Source organism: Pinus tabuliformis, chromosome 6 (assembly GCF_031772625.1).
Source record: "Pinus tabuliformis cultivar Carrire ecotype Pingquan chromosome 6, CPIR1, whole genome shotgun sequence".
Lineage (NCBI taxonomy): Eukaryota > Viridiplantae > Streptophyta > Pinopsida > Pinales > Pinaceae > Pinus > Pinus tabuliformis.
This window is the reverse complement of record NC_142292.1, coordinates 41,185,124-41,207,615: the sequence shown is the minus strand read 5'-3', so window position 1 is coordinate 41,207,615 and position 22,492 is coordinate 41,185,124.

The window sequence follows — 22,492 nt, the reverse complement described above, 5'->3', positions numbered from 1 at the left end:
CCTCTGTATTGTTTTAAGGGTTGGTTGGTTGATAGTTTTTCAGTAGAGACTCGCACTGTATACCTAGCATGTTTTCTGTAATCAAAGACTGCTGAAAAGCTTGGAGGAAAGACTGTCTGCACTGTGTCTAATGGTTTCAAGAAGTGAATATGGAATTCTTGCGCTGCAACATGACTCAATAAGTTTTTCTATCTCTGTTTTTTTTCATTGATATACCGTCTAAATAGCAGAAAGAAAGAATAGTCTAGAATTGGTTAACTACCCTCTATGCTCATTTTCTGCTGTTTCTTTATGTTTTCCTCTGGATCAATCATGAATATGAATTACCTTCGGCTCATATTTCCCCTAATCCATTCATCTTTGACAGTTGTCTAGGAATTCTTAATTTCTCCTAGATAGAGTTCATTCACTTTCCCCCTTTTAAGCTTAATGAGAGATTCTTTGTTGCCTCTCATTCCTTATCCCTCATCCCATCCTTTAAGCTTTTCAGTGTTGTTTCATGAGCAGCTACCTTGCTCCTTATTTCTCATGTGACCAAGAAACGCACCAGCAGTCCCACTCCTCGACTCCACGCCCAATGGTTTGAAAACTTACCAGACTATGTCTTGCCTCTCTACTTGAAATATCTTCCTTCCCACCAAAAACAATACAAAACCCTTGTGCATCATACCTAGCCAAAAATCATCCATTAAACAAAGCTAAATCTAAAAGAGAGAGCCCTCTCTGACTGCAGGCAGGCTAGAACCTGCAGTCCAAAGTTGGTCTGTGGTTACCTTGGCCGTATCCTTTTCTGGAGCTTTAAGGACAACCTAAGTGATAACATAATGGCGACTCCGCTGGGGAACTTCCTCAGATAATTTCACAAAGTTTCACGAAGAAAGTTGGAAAGCTCCGCTACGAGGAACCAAACCTTCACAGCAATTCTTCAAATCTAGTTCTGATCGTTGATGGTGGACAAAGATCAGGCACTCAAAGTTAATATATCCACCTGGCGACTCCACATCATCCTCATAATAAAGGCTCCACTGGAGAAAGGAACCCAAAAGAAATGTATGGGCAGATCAGGCTTTTGACCTGGATTTTGATCCAAGAGGTCATGTTCTTTCTCTTCCATAAAATTTTGCTGTACATATTGTTTAAATTTAACTTTTATGCTTTCCCTTTAGAAAATGTTGTAGAAAGCCCTCCTTGCACATTAGAACAACAACCTATCAATGCTGCTGATGCTCACCTCATGGTCAAGGGGGACTCTTCCGTCAAATCCAATCATCCTATCCTTGTTCATACCGAACCCAATCATTTAGCCCCTGTGCACAATCCCGTGCCTCGTAAGGTTCCTGATAGATATAAGACACTAATTTTGCCTCCCGTGCTTAATCCTTTGCCCAAAAATCATCCCATATATCTCCCAAAATTTGATGGAGAGAATGGAGTTACTGCCCAAAAGCATATCCAGGCTTTTAAAGATTATTTAAACATTTTCGAGGTAGAAGATGAGGATGTTAGTGTTAGGATGTTTGCCCTTTCTTTGCAAAGTGAAGTTAGGACTTGGTTTAAAGCATTTCCTGAGGCAAGCATCTCAAATCTCCAGCAGCTATTCAAACTCTTCCTTGATAGATGGATGACCAAAGTCAATTTTCTCATGTTAATAGAAGAATATCAATAGTTAAAAAGGATCCCATCTGAATCTGTTCAGCAATTTTCTGATCGATTCAATCAAGTTTATCATTCTATACCATTGAATATAAGACCTCCCCCTGATTTGGCCCTATTACATTATTCAACAGCATTTGATCCAGAAACAGAATTCCATATGAGAGAAAGGGGCCCCTCTACTATGCAACAGATGTAGAACATGGCGGTAGATGTAGAGGTTAATATGAAAGTTAGGGAGAGGAAGTTGAAAGCAGAAAAAGAGGGTAAACTGGATACCTTGCTAAAGAAAGCAGAGGAACTAAAGCAGACATTCAGAATAGAAGTTGAAGGTTTAGAGCACCACAAAAGATCTGTTTTACAAAGAGCAAGTAATGGCATTCCTGAACAAACCTACTACAAAACAGATGACTTATTCATGCAACCATACATAATGGAGCAATCTCCTGATATAACATATGAATATAATAGCTTCTCTTCTTTTAACTGTCTGCCCAAATATGATCAGTATGACGATGATTATGAACCTAATGACCAAATCAGCTTCGCAGAGGAATCAAAGCCTATTTTGGCAGAAAGCACAGTTCAGGCTCATTTGCTTGAACCCAATGATCAGCAGGCCCAGTTTAGCTGTGAAGAAAAGGAGGAAAACGCAGAGGGCGTTGAGTTTAGCGAAGGAACTTTACCATTTTGTTTCAAGTCTTTTCAGTTTATTAGGGGAGATAATCATGCCATTTATAATCGAGTATCACCATATTTTGATGTTGACCGGCTAGAGGAAAGTCCAGGCCCCGCTCTTAATGCATTAACACTAGATTTGCAGCCCCAAAGTGCTAGTGAGTGTCAGATTGCAGAAGACTCAGAAGCGACAACATGTGACCAAAAAATCCAACTGGATTCCCTGCCTATTGATTTTTAGCCATCTCGGATATTTGAAGAAGAAAAAGAGTAGTCAACACAAATCTGTCAGGTTCCATATGAGTAGGCTTTCAGAGAATTACATGTTCCATTCCATGTGTTGCACAACCCATCTGAGGGCAAGTTGTGTGTTGAGGTAAATCACTGCTCTTCTCCGCTAGTAGGCTGCAAAGCTCAAAATCGAGTTGTGGATGATTCACCAATTTCAAAGCATGATAGCTATCCCAAACTTTTGTACAGTTCTTCAAATTAGTCTAGCAATAATGTATATATGCTACAGGACCCTTTTGTACAGTTTCTTGTTTCAACAAAGAAGGTCAGCAGCTTATTGATCTTCTCAAAGATTAATAAAGCCATATCAGATTGCAAGATCTCCATTTCAGGTAACAGCAAGCATAAGTAGCAGGGGCCATTCATATTTATAATGCTTAAGTGGATGCATTGGCTATTTCATTACACCTAACAGTAGAGAAAGTATTGGTTAGGGTAGGTAGGTAGGATTAATAAAGCAACCGACCAAGAAAATTTTGTAGAATACAGCAGCAATTGAATACAAGGCAGTCTGACCTGCTGTTCTTGACTTTTCACAAGGAAGAGCCATCCCCAAGTGGAGCCACTGTTAGCCTCCTGCTGCAGAAGGTATTCATTTTTCATGATTGACATTTTCACATGCCAAATATGTCATACTTTGCAGGCTGCAGTGTTCCATATTTCCAGAACAGGTCAATGAAGATGCCATGAAAGTATCATGGTCCAAATGCCACTGCTGTATTCCATTTTTGATCACAGTTATCAGGCAGTTTTGTATTCAAAGGAGGTACTCAAGCTGGAATTCACTAACCTCCCCTTCTTCTCATTTCCCCCAAGTCACTTACTAACATCCCCCAAGAGGTCAAGATCTGCTTGAGCCTCTCAGGTTCATCATCTCCATGACATTCGCCTTGGTAAGGATCTGCTTTACTCAAGAACTGCTCACTCATCATCTGTGAGCCTTCTTTTCCCCAACAAAGCCTAAGGTCTCATACCTTAGCGCCCTCTTTGCATCTCTATATTAACTATTAACTTTATTATGTAACTCCCTTATCAGTTTTTCCCTTTCCCTATTAAAATCATGTATATAAAACTCCCCTATGTAAATATCCCCTCCCTGGCATTATAGCCATAATTCTACTAAGTCCGGGAAATCACAGTCCATCTGGGGCTGTCTTTAGCCCATCCGCGTCATTAAGGAGCTAGTCTGACATCTGGTCAGCTAGTAACCTCTTCCCTAACCCTAAAACCTCTAAAAAACCCATATTCCGCCCCTAACCCAAAGTTTCGGTGTGTAAATATTAAATCCACGCCCGTAAAACCCACATTCTCCCGCCATTCCCTATGTTTTAACCCACCGCCGTGATACATTAAAAAGGGAATATTCCCGCGAATATACCCCGCACTAACGCGCCGTCACTTCGCGTCCGCCGCCAACCGTTAGATCCCCCGCCCCACAGATCTACGGTGGGCGGGCCGTCGCATCTCCAAAGCGCCCGGGCTTTAGCGTCCGGGAGTTCGGCGGTTTTGCCGTTGTACTCCTGCCACGCGTCAAGCTCTGGGGTGTGGTGGAACCCCCTCCCCTGAGACTGCCTTTGCCCATAAGCGGTGCGCCACAAAACTGCTTACCGCCCGTGACGTCACATCCCACGTCACCCTCTGCCCAGTCACCGCTTGCGTCACCCCATTTGCCCAGTCACCATGTCGAGTCACCTGCCTGCATGGCCTCCTGCCACGTCATTGCCACGTGTCACTGCCACGTCATCGTCCGTACATGATGACATCATCTCGCCACGTCGTCCTGCTGACGTCACCCGCCGTACAGCGTCACGTCATGCTGACGTCATCATCAACCTTTTTGCGCGCAGAGGCGAAAATCGCACTTCGGAGCCCCGAAATCCGATTCTGAGGTAGTTTTTGATGAGCGATTTGCGCCTAGCACAAATCACTCATCGCTAGATTTTTTGGGCCTAAATGGGGAATCTTCAGGGAATATTTTTATTCTGCGGGCCCCAGCAAGCCCGAAAGGCGCCGAGTGACCCATTTTTCTTCATGAAGCTTGCCGGAAGGACCAGAAAACAGTTTTGAAAGAAACAGAGGCCGAGCAGCGGCCATTAAATTGTGAATAAGACTCCCAGCACGACAGAACAACATCAATTTATTGCCAAAGAGTATCAGAGGAGGAAGGAGAGCCAAAGAGTATCCGCCGAAGATTTTTTAGGGGCTCGAGGCACTTGAACATTGATGAGCCCCCCAGAAAGTCAAATCAAGAGGAGTAAGCCCATCCTAGCTCTCAAATCATAGTCAAAAGCATTCAATACCGCCGAACAACAATGGTGCGAAGGCCAATGCACAGTTATGACAGATGAAAAGCACAGAGCCACCTGGACAGATATTAACTCATTTTGATACAGCTACCCCCAGCACAGCTCAAAGATATTTTCCGGCATTTATTTCTGGATAAGATTAGGTTAAAGTAATCAATTTTCTGTCGGACCTGTTAGGTCGACTGTAATAGATAATTTCGGATATATCTTCCCTATATATACCACCCTCTGTATTGTTTTAAGGGTTGGTTGGTTGATAGTTTTTCAGTAGAGACTCGCACTGTATACCTGGCATGTTTTCTGTAATCAAAGACTGCTGAAAATCTTGGAGGAAAGGCTATCTGCACTGTGTCTAATGGTTTCAAGAAGTGAATCTGGAATTCTTGTGCTGCAACATGACTCAATAAGTTTTCCTATCTCTGTTTTTTTTCATTGATATACCGTCTAAATAGCAGAAAGAAAGAATAGTCTAGAATTGGTTAACTGCCCTCTATGCTCATTTTCTGCTGTTTCTTTATGTTTTCCTCTGGATCAGTCATGAATATGAATTCCCTTCAGCTCATATTTCCCCTAATCCATTCATCTTTGACAGTTGTCTAGGAATTCTTAATTGCTCCTAGATAGAGTTCATTCACTTTCCCCCTTTTAAGCTTAATGAGAGATTCTTTTTGCCTCTCATTCCTTATCCCTCATCCCATCCTTTAAGCTTTTCAGCGTTGTTTCATAAGCAGCTACCTTGCTCCTTGTTTCTCATGTGACCAAGAAATGGACCAGCAGTCCCACTCCTCGACTCCACGCCCAATGGTTTGAAAACTTACTAGACTATGTCTTGCCTCTCTACTTGAAATATCTTCCTTCCCACAAAAAACAATACAAAATCCTTGTGCATCATTCCTACCCTAAAATCATCGATTAAACAAAGCTAAATATAAAAGAGAGAGCCCTCTCTAACTGCAGGCAGGCTAGAACCTGTAGTCCAAAGTTGGTCCGTGGTTACCTCGGCCGTATCCTTTTCTGGAGCTTTAAGGACAACCTGAGTGATAACAGAACCTATCACACCGTCATCTTCATGAGAGTCCTTACTGGATGGAGGTGGTGGAACAGTAAAATCTAGGTCTAGGTGAATTTGGAATCTTATCATAGAGTGTTCCAGACTGGGTGTAAATGAAGTCTAAGTATTAGGCACGAGCAATTACTTTCTCTTTAGTAACAACTCCTCCTTTAGCCACATCCTGGGTGATAGATGACAACAAGGATTTAATAAACCACTGAGCTAAAATTTGATCAGGAACAAAAGTTTTGACCATTCGACGACGACGACACCACTCATGAATATGATAAAAAATGTGAGTAGCAGTGGTCTGTTTAAAGTTGGTCAACAGTTTTGTTCCAATTTCATATCTGATGGTTAATTGGAAATGGGTTAAAAATGTAGTGGCTAAGGCTGTGAAGTTTTCAAATGAAGCTCGTGGTAATTAAATATACCACTTTGCAGGTAGACTAGTGAGCGTTTGCTGGAAAAGTTGTAGTCTTACTGAATCATCATTTAGGGAGTTGGATGAACACCATAAATGAAAAGTCATAAAATGATTGGATGGATCTTCTCCAGGGTTTCCATTGAAGTTAGGAATATCAGAAGGCACTTTGTGTGGAATCATTGACCACCAAGCTGAATAAATAATGGGATCATTGGTAAGATGATTTAAATCCGGTAATTCAAGTGTTTTGACAAAGGCAACTGTTGGTTTAGGTCGGGTTGAGATTAATCAGGGTAAGACGGAATTGCCTGGGCAATAGGCCTTTGCATACTAGCATAAGGAATCTTCTGCTGGTAACCTTGATAGGGGTAGGTTTGTTGAGCATATCTAGTATAAGGTTGTTGTTTGGAACCAGGATAAATTTGATGTTGACCAAAACCAGCATAGGCTTGTTGACTAGAACTTGGGTAAGCTTGCTGTTGACTGAACCTAACATAGGCTTTTTGACCAAGTCTAGGATAAGTTTGGTACTATTGGAATTGCTGTTATTGGTATTATTTTTACCACGGTTGTTGATACAACAGTTGTTGCCCACCAGTATAAGTTTGACCTGGTTTTGGATAAATTGGACCAATATAAGTCTGAGTCATCGCAATTAATGGTAAACTGGCCTGAGGTTGTTGGATTCCAGACACAAATGGTTGTTGTAAAATGGCTTGGGAAGACTGAGTTTGTAGAGCTGAAACTTGAGGGTAAGAGGTTGAAGGACCATCTTGTAAAGGTTGAGATACAATCAACTAAGCTTGCGACTGTGGAAAAGTCGTAACGACATGCATAGTAGGTATGGATGAAATAGGTTGTATTGGTTGTGATGAATACACAAGCCTTGGTTGAATAGGCATTGTAGGCTTCCATTGACAAAAAATCATTCCAGAATAAGTTGGACCTAAAGATGACGGTATACTACCATATGGTGGCCCATAGAGTATGGAGAATAAGCAGATTGGGCATATTGTTCTCCATATGGAGGTAATCCAGTGTTAAGTGGATACATTGGACGATAAGCAGATGGACAAACTTGATATTCACTTGATGGATCAAACTGTTCAGTATTTGTAAGTGAAGAACTAGGTAAAATTCCTGTGGACGACATGGGTGAAGACCATGGACTAGAAGAAACACCAGAGTGAGTTCTAGATAATGATTGGTAACCCAGTGGGACAGATGGACCACCATACATATGTGACTCAGGTGTTGTGGCAAACATCGAAGAAGTAGCAACAGTAGATGATGTCGCAACTATAACAGATGATAAAGTCTCGGAGGTTGTTTCAGCCATAGTCAAATAAATGTCCTAATGAATCTACAAGAGTTTGAAAGTAAACAAGATCAAGAGGAGCGATATAACTTAACTGAGGAAAAGAAGGATAAAGATAAAATCATGGTCCAAAACAAGTTGGAGTTCTAGGTGAAGTTTCTTCTTCAAATTCCTCTTCAATACCAATCAAATAGGGTGGAAGGATTCCACCTTCAGGTCCGTAATAAATTTCAAGTGTTTGAATTCGTGGTAAAGCAGAAGTCTCAACAGTTACAGATGTCTAAGGATAAACTGGTTGATTGTCTTCCGCTACAGGAACAACTTTGGTTGTCCAACTTCGCAATCCAAGTGTTCTAATAAAAGAACAATGGGTTCAGGATGAATTTCTTGAACAACTTCTAGTTGAGGATCAAATTCTTGTTGGACAACTTCAGTTACCGTTTCACTGAGTTCACTTTCAACGTCCTCAGGTAATTGTAAAGGTTCCAATTCAGTAACAAATAACCAATAATAGTAGGAGTAACTGGAATTGCAGTACGTACCAGTATAGGTGACTCTGGTAAATCAGATGAAGAACCCGAAGTTTGTGATGTACTAGACTCAGTTAAAAAAGACCACTTTCACTAATTAGGTGTAGCTTCAGGTGGTAAAGGTGGTTTGCTTGTTGTCCTATGTGAACGATGGGGTAAAGGTTGATTTTCTTGCATGATTTTTGATTGATTTTATTATAAAAAGAAATAAAGAAAAAGAGGGTAATCTAGGCAAAAGAATTACCAAGTAACTGTGAACTGTAATATACTGCCTTGGAGGAGCCAAGGACTTAACATACGTGCAGGTAATCTTTTCGAATGTTATTTTTGGTGTATCACAGTATACAAGGCAACTAGCTTGGTTACCTATGGATGGATAGCAACCTAATGTAGTCCTCCCAAATATACTTGAAAGTACATGGAGGCCCAATCCGTGTTAGCGCTCTCTAATGCGAAACCGCATAGTGAGAACATTCCCTTATACTTTTTGTACTATAACACTGCACGATATACCCGAAAGTATGTGGATGAGCTACAATATACTTACGTACGTGGAATGAGGTATCACACTCGGAATGTATCACAGACCGTTAGCAACAACTGCTATGTTTAATGATGCTGGAACATGTCTCTAGCCTAGACCTCTAAATGTGATGCGTTAAGTTACAATGATCCATTAGGTTAATTGAGATAAATTTTAGTTGATATTGTTGAAAGGTTTTCCTTTCAAGTTCACCATGTGATGTTTCCGAAACTCCTAGAATGCAACTAAGATGGGAAACATTCTTTTCATTTGTTTAAACAATGAAAACTGTAACTAAAAGGGATAGAGCAATCAGAATATCTAAACAAAGAGCATAGAGCACATCTAATGCAACTTTCTCTATACCATTCCTACAAGCACACACAAACTTCTAAATGCATTATGCATGTTTTTCTTTTCATTCCTTTAATGTTTAGATGCACATAAAGAAACTAAATGCACAAACGATTAATTAATGCTTTTCACAAGAAATGAAGACTTTATGACGGTTTCTTTTTCAAAGAAATGAAGACTTTAAGACAATTCTTTTTCAGAAAAGTAAAGACTAATCAATATAAGCTAACTTTGGGATTGATTTGACAATGATAAAGAAAACATAAAGAAACATTGAACAAACAAAGCCAAAGTGGGCATGGAAAGGAAATGCTAATTTGGACTTCAGGGACAGAGAAACATTGACCATTCAAAAAACAAGATGTGAGACAGTTTGGAAAAAATCAAGAAAAAAGATGGGTTTTTGGCTTAATAGGGACCAACGCAGCCCTGAGTGGGAGACAATGCATTGCAGAGCATTATCGCTAGGCTAAGGTTGCTCTGCAGCGCATTGTGTCAAGAAAAGAAGTGCATTGATGCCAGAGAGCACTATCAACACACAAATAAGCACACATTTTGACCAAACAAGCTTCAAAATGAACATTTCGAGGATTCTCACCTAGCGCAGGCTTGAGTGGGCTTAGGTGCTCTGCAATGTAGCCTGAATGGGGCTACCTGCTTTGTAGAACACTTACCCCTGGCCAGAGGTGCGCTGGTGACCACTTCAACAGGGTTTGAAGTTAGGAAACTCCCATGGATGAAAGCACTCAATGAGGTGGCATGTCTAGGGCATGTAGCAACTGAATTAGAGTTTGATAGACCTTTTTTACACTGATTTGATCATCAGGAGTGATGTGCCCAAATAAACCTGTAACACATCCCTTTGACAGAATTAATGAATAAAATTTCCTATAGATCACAAGTAATGAAAGCCCTAAGCATAGTAGAAAATGCTGATACAGTCAATGTATCAGATGATCAAACCGAAATATTGTTTGGCCCTGAAGTTGATGGTAAACTTCAAGAGGGAGATGTACCTCCCTTTTATGTTAGTTTTACCATTCATGATAAAATATTATATAATGCTATGCTTGACTCAGGGGCCTCCCAGAATCTTATGCTTAAGGTAATCATGGAGAAATTGGGATTAGATATAACCAGAAGGTATAAAGATCTGTTTTGATTTGATTCGAGTCAAGTAAAGTGCCTTGGACTTATAAAGGATTTATGTGTCAACTTGGTCAAAATACCAACCAAAAGTATGCTAATGGACATAGTTGTTGCTGATATACCTCCCAAATATGGCATGTTGCTTTCCCATTCATGGGGAGCCAAACTCCGGGGAACCTTACAGATGGATATGACTTATGCTACAATCCTAGTATTTGGTCAGAATATGAGACTTTATAGGGAGATACTCATGAAATTCATGGTCAAAACTCATGAGTGATCTAATAATTATCCCTTATATTCTGTCCATTCAGATCTTGACTCATTTATTCTGTATAATGATGCAAATGTACAAGAAAATGCTCGTAATAAAAACGCTAGATTTTACCTCACTGAGGAATGCCAAACATTAATCAATGAACAAGATAAATCAGATGAAGTTTTATGGAATTTGAGTTTTGATGGATTTGTTAGTAAAGAAGGGGCAGGTGCTGGTATATGGGTTTCCAATTCTTACACTTGTCACTTAGAGAGTCATTCCTATAAACTGAATTTCCAGAGTTCTAATATTGTAGTAGAGTATGAAGCCTTAATCTTAGGGTTACATATTTAAAGAAGTTGGGTGCTAAACTTATTTCCATTCATGGAGATTCTGAGTTGGTAATAAAACAAATCAAAGGAGAATATTCTGCAAAACATCCAAGGATGAGAGCATATAGGAATGTTGTGTTGGATTTTCTAGATTCTTTCACTGAATATAGTTTGTCTGTGGTTTCAAGAGATCAAAACATTCTGCCTGATGGTCTTGCTACTTCGGCAAGTACTTGTAAATTACCATTTCGTCCTACTTGCCAATATATTGTCGAAGTGAAAAATAGACCTATTGTACCTGATAACATTAGATACTAGTAGGTTTTTGGAAATGATGCCCAGATTGAGAATTTTTTGCAGTCCAAAGAGGAATTTGAAGATGCTAATATAGATATAGAACTTGATGTAGAAGATATTGTACATAGTAGTGTGAATAAATTAGAATTGAATGAAATAGATGAAGAGAAACAAGAAACTAAAATTTTACAGCTCAAAGATAATGTCTTACCTAGAGGGCTAGTTCCATTAGAAGATTTGTTTGATTTCAATGATGTAGCTAAGAAGCCCAAAATTGAACCCACTAGAGCTGGTATTGAGGAACACAATATTGGGACTGAAAAAGAACCCAAAATGATCAAATTGTCCAAATGATTATCCCCATCCGAGAAGCTAAAATACATTGAATTGTTCAAAGAATTTGTTGATGTTTTCGCCTAGAGTTATGAGTATTTAATATCCTATGACACAAGCATTATACAACATAAGATTCCCTTAAAATAAGATCATAAACCTTTTAAACAGAAATTAAGGAGAATCAACCCAAATCTTATGCCTCTTATCAAAAAAGGAGTAAAAATATTGTATGATGCAAAGATCATGGTGCCTTTGAGATATTCCAAATGGGTATCCAATTTGGTTCTCACTCAGAAAAAGACTGGTGAGATCAGGCTTTGTATTGATTTCTGTAACTTGAAAAAAGTCTCTTTAAAAGAAAATTACCCTTTGACCAAGATGGACCACATCTTGTACAAGGTGGCGGGATCCATCAAAATTTCCCTGTTAGATGGCTTTTCTAGTTATAACCAAGTCTTAGTACACCTAGACGATCAAGAAAATACAATGTTTACCGCACCGTGGGGCACTTTCATGTATGTGAAAATTCCTTTTGGTCTAATGAATGCTGGAGCTGCTTTTCAGAGAGCAATGGATTTTACTTTTGTTGATGAAATGGGTCATTTCATAGTTATATACCTGGATGACATCACTGATTTTTCAAAAATAGATGCAGAACACCTAAATCACCTCATAAGAGTCTTTGAAAAATGTAGGAGATTTGGTATCTCCCTCAACCCCAAGAAAATAGTGTTTGATTTGCAAGAAGGAAAACTGCTAGGACACATAATTTCAAAGGAAGGAATCAAAATAGATCCCAGTAGAATCAAAGCTATACTCAAAATCATGGAAAATTTTAGGGGCGAATTTTCGCCCTTAGGCTAAATTAAGGGGTTTTATATTTTTATTGGGCGAATATTTTGTATCATAGTAAATTGTTACAAATCACCTCAAATTTATTTTATAAAAAAATTAGGTATGGAGATTAGCCCACCTTATTTTAAGGGAGAGGGTAAAAAAAGTAAATTTAGCCCTTGAAATTAGGAGTTACAATTTTCCATTTGCCCTCATTTTCAAGAAAATGTATTTATGATAGTTATAAATAAAAATATAAATACAATGAAGGTATGGTAAATAAATAAAATCTCTTTTTATACTTACTCCAAAGGTATGGTAAATAAATAAAAATACAAATAAACTAGACGTATGGTAAATAAATAAGACCTCTTTTTATATTTAGTCCATAACCCTCTTTCTATTTAAGAAGGCTCAAAAACGAGGTTTCATTTAAGTGAATCATATGGGCCAAATACCATATTTATAAAAGAGGTATGGTAAATTAATAAAAATATAAATAAACGAGAGGTATGGTAAATAAATAAAACATTTTTTTTTTTTTTTATATATATTTACTCCATGTGTCACCTTATATTTATGAACATGCAACATGTAAATAAATAAAAATATAAATAAAGTGGAGGTATGGTAAATAAATAAAACCTTTTTTTATACTTCAAAGGTATGGTAAATAAATAAAAATATAAATAAACTATAGGTACTTTTTATATTTAGTCCATAACCCTCTTTCTATTTAAGAGGGCTCAAAAAAGAGGTTTTATTTAATTGAATCCTATGGGCCAAATACCATATTTATAAAAGAGATATGGTAAATTAATAAAAATATAAATAAACAAGAGGTATGGTAAATAAATAAAACATCTTTTATATTTACTCCATATGCCACCTTATATTTACAAACACTCAAAAAATGAAGCCTATGGGCCAAATACCATGGGCCAAATTATTATTAATACAATGCAAAAAAACATTATTAGCCCTAATATTAGTATTAATAAAAATAAAGATGGCACATGATATTGACCCATGGTATTCACATGGAATGCAGCCTATTTAAAGGGGGGAATTAAACTAGCATAGATCCATCTTTACTCTGGATCAAATATCGTGATATGCAAACTAACATAGACTGAAAAAATATTTGATCTCTCTCGGTGCTTGGTAGATCAAGAGTAAAAATGGATCTTGTACTTTAATGTCACTTAAACATTTTAACTTGGTTAAAAAAAATAAAAAATAAAAAATAAAGATCAATTATTAATTTTATTAATTTTTATAAATTACTAATAGTAGTTTTTAAGCTCCAGGTTTATGATAACCCATGGTAGTACCATGGTATTCATGTGAGCATAGACTATTTAAAGGGGAAATTCTATCAGCTTAGATCCATCTTAATTCCGGGTCTATCAAGGGGAAATTCTATCAGCTTAGATCCATCTTAATTCCGGGTCTACCAAGTGCTGGGAGGGATAAATAGATTTCATCCCTCTAAGAGTGGTAGATGTGGAGTTAAGATGGATATAGGTTGGTTTTTATGATAATAAAGATATTAAATAGACTTAGGAAATTATATTGTAAAAAAATCTTAAGGTGAATGGTTAAAGCTACATTTAGTCACTTCACAAAATTTAGTAAAAAATATCGATATCTCCATTAATATTGGTTTTCTTGATTTAACAAAAAACAATTCAAAACAATGAAATCTTAACTCTTTCCGCATCACCCTCGTAGAAGAGAGATAGTGGTTGCCCAGATTTCCCACCATTTTTCAAACATTCTCAATATGATATCTTCATGAAAAGTTAACGTATTGATCTTGGATTAGTAGTTTGAAAAATATGTTGGTTTGTACAACCTTTCATCTTCTCTGCTATTCTTGGTTTGTCGTAATGATTTGTAGGGGTTGGGTCACTGCACCATATTTTCCTAAAAGGCGGAGATTGTGCACCAAAAAGGAAATTAATCCACATGTCACATTGCTGTTAAAAATGGTATGAAGGTAGTGAATTATGCTAATAAGAAATTTAGATTGGGAGAGACGTAATTAAATTTTATTATTTAATTGAAGATTTCCAATTAAAATAATAATAAATCTGCATTTATATATTTATATATTGATTGGAAGGCTTCTGCCAACAATCACTTTTTTCCATTAGATCCCCTTCAGGCCTTTGGGATACCTACTACTTCATTATATTATATAGTTGGGGCTTGCTACTTGTTGGCGTGTTGGGGTAAACAAACTTGATGTGTTTTTTTTTTTTTTATCTTGCAGTTGGAGTCTATGGAATGAGAAAGAAATTTGATAGCTTGGCAAAAGTGGTAGCTTGACAAAAGTGGTAGAGAAAACATTAATCTCTCCTACCATGACAAACATGGCCACTAAAACTTGCAACATTGTTTGTAGGAAGTGAAAATTATGTTTCTTTTTTCCAAACATGTATCTTAGTCTATTACAATTTAATGAATATGTTTTATTATTATCATATATGGTTTCATACTTTAAAAAAACATTTTCCAAGACTTCAAAATGTTTTATTATTCAGTGAAAGATTTTCCAAGATCTTACAAGATTTTATAATTCAGTGAAATATTTGCCATGACTTTAAAGATAATATAAGCTAGTTGATATGATAATCACCCTATGAGTGATCTCAATTAAGAATTATTAAATGGAGGTATTACAGACTGATGTGCTGGTGTGTGTCTAGGTTATTTAAGCAATGGATCGATCATATTGCAAATACATAGACACTTGAAATGGAAGACAACAGAGAAATACAATAAGCAAATATAAGAACACAAGAAACTAATAAGGAGTTCACCCTATCCTCCAGGGCTACATCTCCAGTCCAACTTTTAGTGGTGGCCTTCTTTTCTTGTGTCTTAAAGCAGAGATTTAGAAAGAAGGAGCTCAATATGAGTCTCCTATCACAGGATAGCTTGGCAGGGTGGTTCTTGGATTCCCTAAGCCACTGGAGTGCACAGACTCTTGGCCTTACCAGTTTTCTGACCTCTTGGGTCTACAATGGAAGGAGCCCAAAGTGGTGCTCGGTCCTGACAGATCCCCTCACAGATGGCTCAAATTTCTCAAGCCCTTTGGTGCTCGATGCTGCCTTTGGTCAGCTTAACCCTCTGTCTTCTTCCTGCTTTTTGCTCTCTCTGTCTGTTTTCTCTGTTCTTTCGTGTGTGTGGGTGTCTGTCTCCCCATTTTTCCCCTGTTGTTCCTTCTACTGGTCTGTGCATGGCTTTAAAGCCACTCGAGCTCATGGCTGTTCGATTCCTCTTCCAACTTTGTTGGATCGTTTGCCACAGCTTCGCTTGGAGTTCCCTGTCTCGACGTCATCATCAGACTCACAGGGAGCGACCACTTTTCCTCCTGCGAACTACGCCAACTTTCTTCGTCGGTTCGTTTTGTCGGTTACGTTATGGAATGAGTCATATGCCACCTTGGTGGTCAATTTGGACTTCAAATTCTTTCATATCGCGACTTAATCCCCCATCAATTCCTTCTTCTCCATCAGGCGCGATCTCAGCCATTAGATCTGGATCCCTCAGATCCAATGCCATCCGCTCATTTCGCACGGTTGACTTGTTTGATCGTTAGTGCACGATGAGCAGCGATTTTATCTCTCCTCTGCTTGCCATGTGACGGGCATTGAGTGGAATCGCTCCATTTTCGCCAAAACTGCTTACCGCCCAGGGATGCATCCGATCAATACCACTGGTTTTTGGAGCGCGGGTCCTGCCTTTGCCTTTAGCCTTTTTCCCCACGGTTTTCCTAGCTCTCATGTGACCGAGCGCTCAGGGCTTCTCCATTTTGAGGGTTTTCGCCTAGCGATGGCGCATCAAAACTCCCTCTGTTTCCCAATCCGGGCCTCCCAGGGGCTAATTTCGCCTACTGCATAGTCTCCATGGGCCTCGGTCAGCGCAATTTGACTAAGGTCCTCGTCGTTCCACGCTAGCTGCCAACTGCCATTGGTTTAGAGGTGTTTTTTATCGCTGCTCTTAATTCTTTGAAGTCTATCCCAACTTGGTACAGTTGTGGTTCTTTTGACCATTCTTTATGGACCCAATTCGGATCACAACCTTCCCATTGAAAAGCTTTTGGACCACCAAAAGTTGGTTTTCTTTCAAGCATCGACTAAGTGAGGATATTGTTGTCTCACTTGCCCAAACTCAATCCACCTTGCACTGCTCGGCTTCGAACCTTTGAGTCTGATTCGAAGGTACTCAACATTTCCTCTACGTGTTGTCCTCACCTTCCTGTCCAATACTGTGTCTTCCTGCAATTCATTCAGATATTCAGGTAGCAGGTCATCAATAGAAGGCAATTGACTTTGCTCTTCAGGATCCTCAATCATTGAAGGTTCAAACAATCTCAAGAAATATGCATTTACGACTGAGTAGATGTGCATGTAAGCTGGTAGATCAAGGCGAAAAGAATTTTCACCAATCCTCTCAAGTATCTTGAAGGGTCCATACCTGATAGGCCTTAGCTTTTTACCTTCACCTTGCATCCTGTCCTCGCTGATATACAACCAGACCTGGTCACCAACTTGGAAACTATGCTCCACCTGATGCTTGTCATGCCTTGCCTTGGCTCCTTTCCAGCTGTTCCTGTACTACTTGGTGGATCTCCTGGATCTGTTCAATGAACCTAGTTGCCTTGTCCACATCACTGTGTCCCTCAATGGTGGTATGTTTACCAAAGACAAAATCCAAAGGAGACCTAGGTTTGAAACCAAAATAGGTTTCAAAAGGAGATCTCTGTGTAGAAGAATGTTTTGCTCTGTTGTAAGCATGCTGCACATAACTCAAGTGTTCATCCCAAAGCTTAGGATGTTTGATGCAATATCCTCTGAGTAGCTGGATCACTGTCTTGTTAACTACTTCTGTCTGGCCATCGGTTTATGGATGAAATGCTATGCTTTTCTTCAGTTGGGTGTCCATCAGCTCCCACAGACTTGACCAAAACTTCCCCACAAATCCGGTGTCTTGATCAGATACAATAGAAGTGGGTAACCCAAAATGAACCCATACATGTTCAAAGAATAGCTTGGCAGTTTGTTCAGCTGTAATCTGCTTATTACAAGGTATCAAAATGCACATTTTGTTGAACCTATCCACAACCACATACATATAATCATGACCTTTCCTAGACTTAGGCAGCCCCCCAACAAAATCCATGGAAACACTTTCCCAAGGGTGATAAGGAACTGGTAATGGAGTGTACAGGCCTAGTTTTCTATTGCTGGGCTTGCTTTTGGCATACATAGTACACCCTCTCACATATCTAGAAACTGTCTCACTCATTTTTGGTCAATAACAAAATCTTTGCAGCTGTGCAACTGTTTTACTTACCCCAAAGTGACCTAATATCAGAGAAGTGTGTGCCTCTCTAATTATCTTTACTCTCTTTGTTTGTGGAATGCAGAGTTCCCACAATGATACAAGAGTCGGTCCTTCACATGATAATCCAATTCTTCTACCTTTTTGCCTTGACTCAAAGTTGCATATACATCTTTAAAATCTATATCTTGAGCATTGTTTCAATGTAGCTTTCATGTAGTACAGAATTATGCTTAAGTAGAGTAGATGCATTTATAATGGGTCTAGATAACATGTTTGCAACTTTGTTATGTATGCCCTTTTTATATCTGATGACTAAATGAAACTGTTGTAGAAAACCCATCCACTTGTAATGTCTTGATTGCTGCAATTTAGTTAGGGAGTGTAGATATTGAGGTGGCTGATGATCAGTATGTATCACTGTCTCTTTGCCCATTAAGTAATGTTTCCAATTTTTCACACTCTGAACTAATGCATACAATTCTATATCATATGTAGGATAGTTAACTACTACAAGATTAAAAGTCTCAGAATGATAACATATAGGTTTACCGTGTTGTGTCAACACTACTCCCATGGCATAGTCACTGGTATCTATTTGGATCTCAAATGGTCTTTGTAGATCAAGCAGTGCTAGTACAGGTGCTGTACTAATCTTCTCTTTCAAGGTGTCAAAGTCTTTGTGATGTTTGCCTCCCCATTGAAACACCTTGTTCAATCCTATCAAAGCATGTAAGGGGGCTGCAATTGAGGAAAAGTTAGAGATGAAATTCCTCCAATATTGTGCTGTTCTTAAGAAGCTTCTCACTTCTGTAGCAGACTTGGGTTTAGGCCAGTTTACAATGACTGCCACTTTAGAGGGATCTATTTTCAATTCACCACCCCCTACTATGTGACCCAAATAATTTAGAGAGGTTTTTCCAAATTCACATTTGGAGAGTTTAACATAATTTTTTTCTCTTTTCAAAACATCTAATGTCTGCTACACATGCTTTAAGTGTTCCTCCCACGTTTTACTAAAAATCAAAATGTCATCCAGATACACAATAACAAATTCATCAAGAAAAGGCCTAAGTACATCATCCATTAATCTCATGAAAGTAGCAGGGGCATTGGTCAAGCCAAAAGGCATAACAAGCCACTCATACAATCCCTACTTTGTTTTGAAAGCAGTCTTCCATGCATCTTGCTCTGCAACTCTGACCTGATGGTATCCACTGTGCAAATCCAGCTTGGTGAAATAAACAACTTCCTTTAATTGATCTAAAAGATCATCTATGCGAGGAAGGGGATAGCGATTTTTGATTGTTATCTTATTTAGTGCTCGGTAGTCGATGCACATTTTCCACGAGCCATCATTCTTTCTCACGAAAACAATTGGTGACCCAAATGGTGATGTGCTAGGTATGATAAGCCCCTTCTCGAGCAACTCCTGCACTTGATTCTTGATCTCAACATTCTCTAAAGGAGACAACTAGTACATTCCAATATTAGGCAATTGAGCATCTTGCTACAAAATAATATCATGTACTATTTCCTTTTTGGGTGGTAAACCTTTAGGTTCTTGGAACATAACATCATACTCTGAAACAATATTTTCTATATCAGCTTGCTGCTTAGTATTACAACCCTCAAATACATTGGTTTTATCAGGTTTCTTTTCCTTTGCAACCATTAGTAAGAATTGTTTGCATGAATTTATCATTCTTTTCATCTGCCCTGAGTTTATGAGAGTATAATTATTCTTGAGCTTATGAGCTCTTACAAAGTATTCAATTCCATCTTTAACAAGTAGATACTTGTTCTCAGCTCTATAGAAAATAGCTTTTCTATCATACAAGTAAGGACTCCCTAAAACAATTCCACATATATCCAAAGGAAATATTTCTAACTCAACCTCATCTACAAATGCTGACCCAAAGGAAAACTTGAGTTTGCACTGTCTAGTCACTTGTAGTTGTGCTTTATCATTCAACCATCCTAATGGGTATGGTTTCTTGTGAGGTATAGTTTCTAATCCCAATTTCTTTACAATTGCTTTAGAAATCAAATTTACTTGTGAGCCACTATCAAACAAAGTATCAATATTTTGATGTTTGGAAACAACTCGAATATGGAAAAGCTCATTTCTTTTCTCTCATGTTCTTCATCAATAATAGATTGAGCAGAATTACTAGTAGATGCTTCAGAATTATTACCTTTTATACCTGTGGCTGCAATGATTGTTTCATCTCCCGAGTTTGACCCCAAATCTTTCTTAATAGCTGCAACAATCTTCTTCTTCTTGCCCTCAAACTTCTTAGGTCTCAGCTCTGGATGCAGGATCCAACAGTGCTCATCATCATGCCCATCCTTTTTACAGTGAGTGCATGAAGCTTTGCTTTTCTGTGCAGTGTTAGCCTTCCTTTCTTTCCACTTCTGCTTTCTTTTCTCCTTGCTCTTGCTTGCAGTGGGTTGGGATGGTCTCCCAACTTCTGGATTTCCATTCTTTCCTCTAGACTCTAGATGAGTAGCTTGTACAGATACCTCATCTATACTAGTGGGATTAAACATGAGGATGGTATGTCTCATGTAGCTGTGTAGACCACCAATGTACTTCAAAATATTCGTCTAATGAAATCCCTAGAATCAATCCTCTCTTTCTAAATTCTTAAGTGTACCCTTGCACACTTTGCCCTTTCAACTGCCGAAGAGTTTGCCAACTCATCATGGCTTGTTGCATGTAGGCAAATGGATAGAATTGCTTCTTGATGGCAGAAACAAATTCACTCTAGAAAGAGATAGTCTTACCATGTCTTTTCATGTCAGCTTGGGTTCTACCTTCCCACCAAACCAAGGCAGTGCCTCCTAGGCGTAGGCTTGCCAGCTGAATTTTACTCTTGTCTGAGTCGATGTTCTGCACTCTGCAACACACATCAATTTGTCTAATCCAATTGTCCAACTTTTCAGCATTTAGCTCTCCATCATATATAGGCAAGTCGAATTTAACATCTAGCTTAATCAAAGATGCTTTCTTATTATGCACAGGGCTATTAGGAGGTGTGAGGAAGTTTTCTTCTTTCTCTTTTCCTTTTGAGTGGTCATGGGAATGAGATTCATCTTCTTCTTTATCATGTTTAGAACCGGATAAATCTTCATCCTTATGATTTCTAAAGTCCCTATACATTTCTTCTACCATAGAATTTATAGCTAGGAAACTCTCTATGAATTGAGGGTCTGGCCCCACAGAACCTTCCTCTAACATGGTCTTCCGAGGATAGACTCTCCCAATCTCAGGATTAGTTTCGACCAACTCTCCTTCTCCTAATTTGAGCTTTGATCTAGTGAGCATTCAAAAACTAAACCAACACAAGCTTGTCTAACCTTACAACCTAAAGCTCTGATACCACTTGATCTGATAATCACCCTATGAGTGATCTCAGTTAAGAATTATTAAATGGAGGTATTACAGACTCATGTGCTGGTGTGTGTCTAGGTTATTTAAGCAATGGATCGATCATTTTGCAAATACATAGACACCTGAAATGGAAGACAACAGAGAAATACAATAAGCAAATATAAGAACACAAGAAATTAATAAGGAGTTCACCCTATCCTCCAGGGCTACATCTCCAGTCCTGCTTTCAATGGTGGCCTTCTTTTATTGTGTCTTAAAGCAGAGATTTACAAAGAAGGAGCTCAATATGAGTCTCCTGTCACAGGATAGCTTGGCAGGGTGGTTCTTGGATTCCCCAAGCCACTGGAGTACACAGACTCTCAGCCTTACCAACTTTCTGACCTCTCGGGCCTACAATGGAAGGAGCCCAATGTGGTGCTCAGTCCTGATAGATCCCCTTCAGGGATGGCTCGAATTTCTCAAGCTCTCTAGTGCTCGATGCTGCCTTTGGTCAGCTCGGCCCCTCTGTCTTCTTCCTACTTTTTTCTCTCTTTGTCTGTTTTCTCTATTCTTCCGTGTGTGTGGGTGTCGGTCTCCCCGTTTTTCCCCTATTGTCCCTTCTACTGGTCTGTGCATGGCTTTAAATCCACTCAAGCTCATGGTTGTTCGATTCCTCTTCCAACTTTGTTTAACTAAAACAAAATCTAGATTTATTAAACTTAAAGTTGTTAAGTCTTATATTTTGGATGAAAATATGTATTGGAAAGATGCTAGTGGAGTTTTACTGCACTGTTTGTTGAAAAATGTAGTAGATAAAGTCATGCAAGAGTTTCATGAAGGGGAACGCGGTGGACACATGTATTGGAAGACTACTGCCAATAAGATTTTGAGGGCAAGATTTTATTCTCCCACCTTATTTTCTAATGTCAAGTTGCTTCATGCCACAAATGCCAAATATTCGAAGGCATAAAGAAATTATTACCTTTGCCCTTGAGACCTATATCTGCTGAAACTCCTTTCCAACAATGGGGCCTTGACTTTATAGGAGAAATTCACCGTGCCTCTTCTACCCAACATAAGTGTATTCTTACAACCACTGGTTAGTTTACAAAATGGATAGAAGCCATACTGACTAGACAAGCCTCTGATGTAGTCATCTTAAAATTCGTGGAGAACAATATCCTTACAAGATTTGGATGCCCTAGGAAAATTATTATTGACAATGCTACAACTTTCAGGTCAAAAAGGATGGTATATTTTTGCAACAAATATCAGATAACATTGGGACATTCTATAGCCTATTACCCTCAGGGAAATGGACTGGTAGAATCTTCAAATAAAAGCTTAGTTAATATTATTAAAAAGTTGTTGCAGGATAACAAGAAATCATGGCACAACAAGTTGGTTAATGCATTGTGGGCAG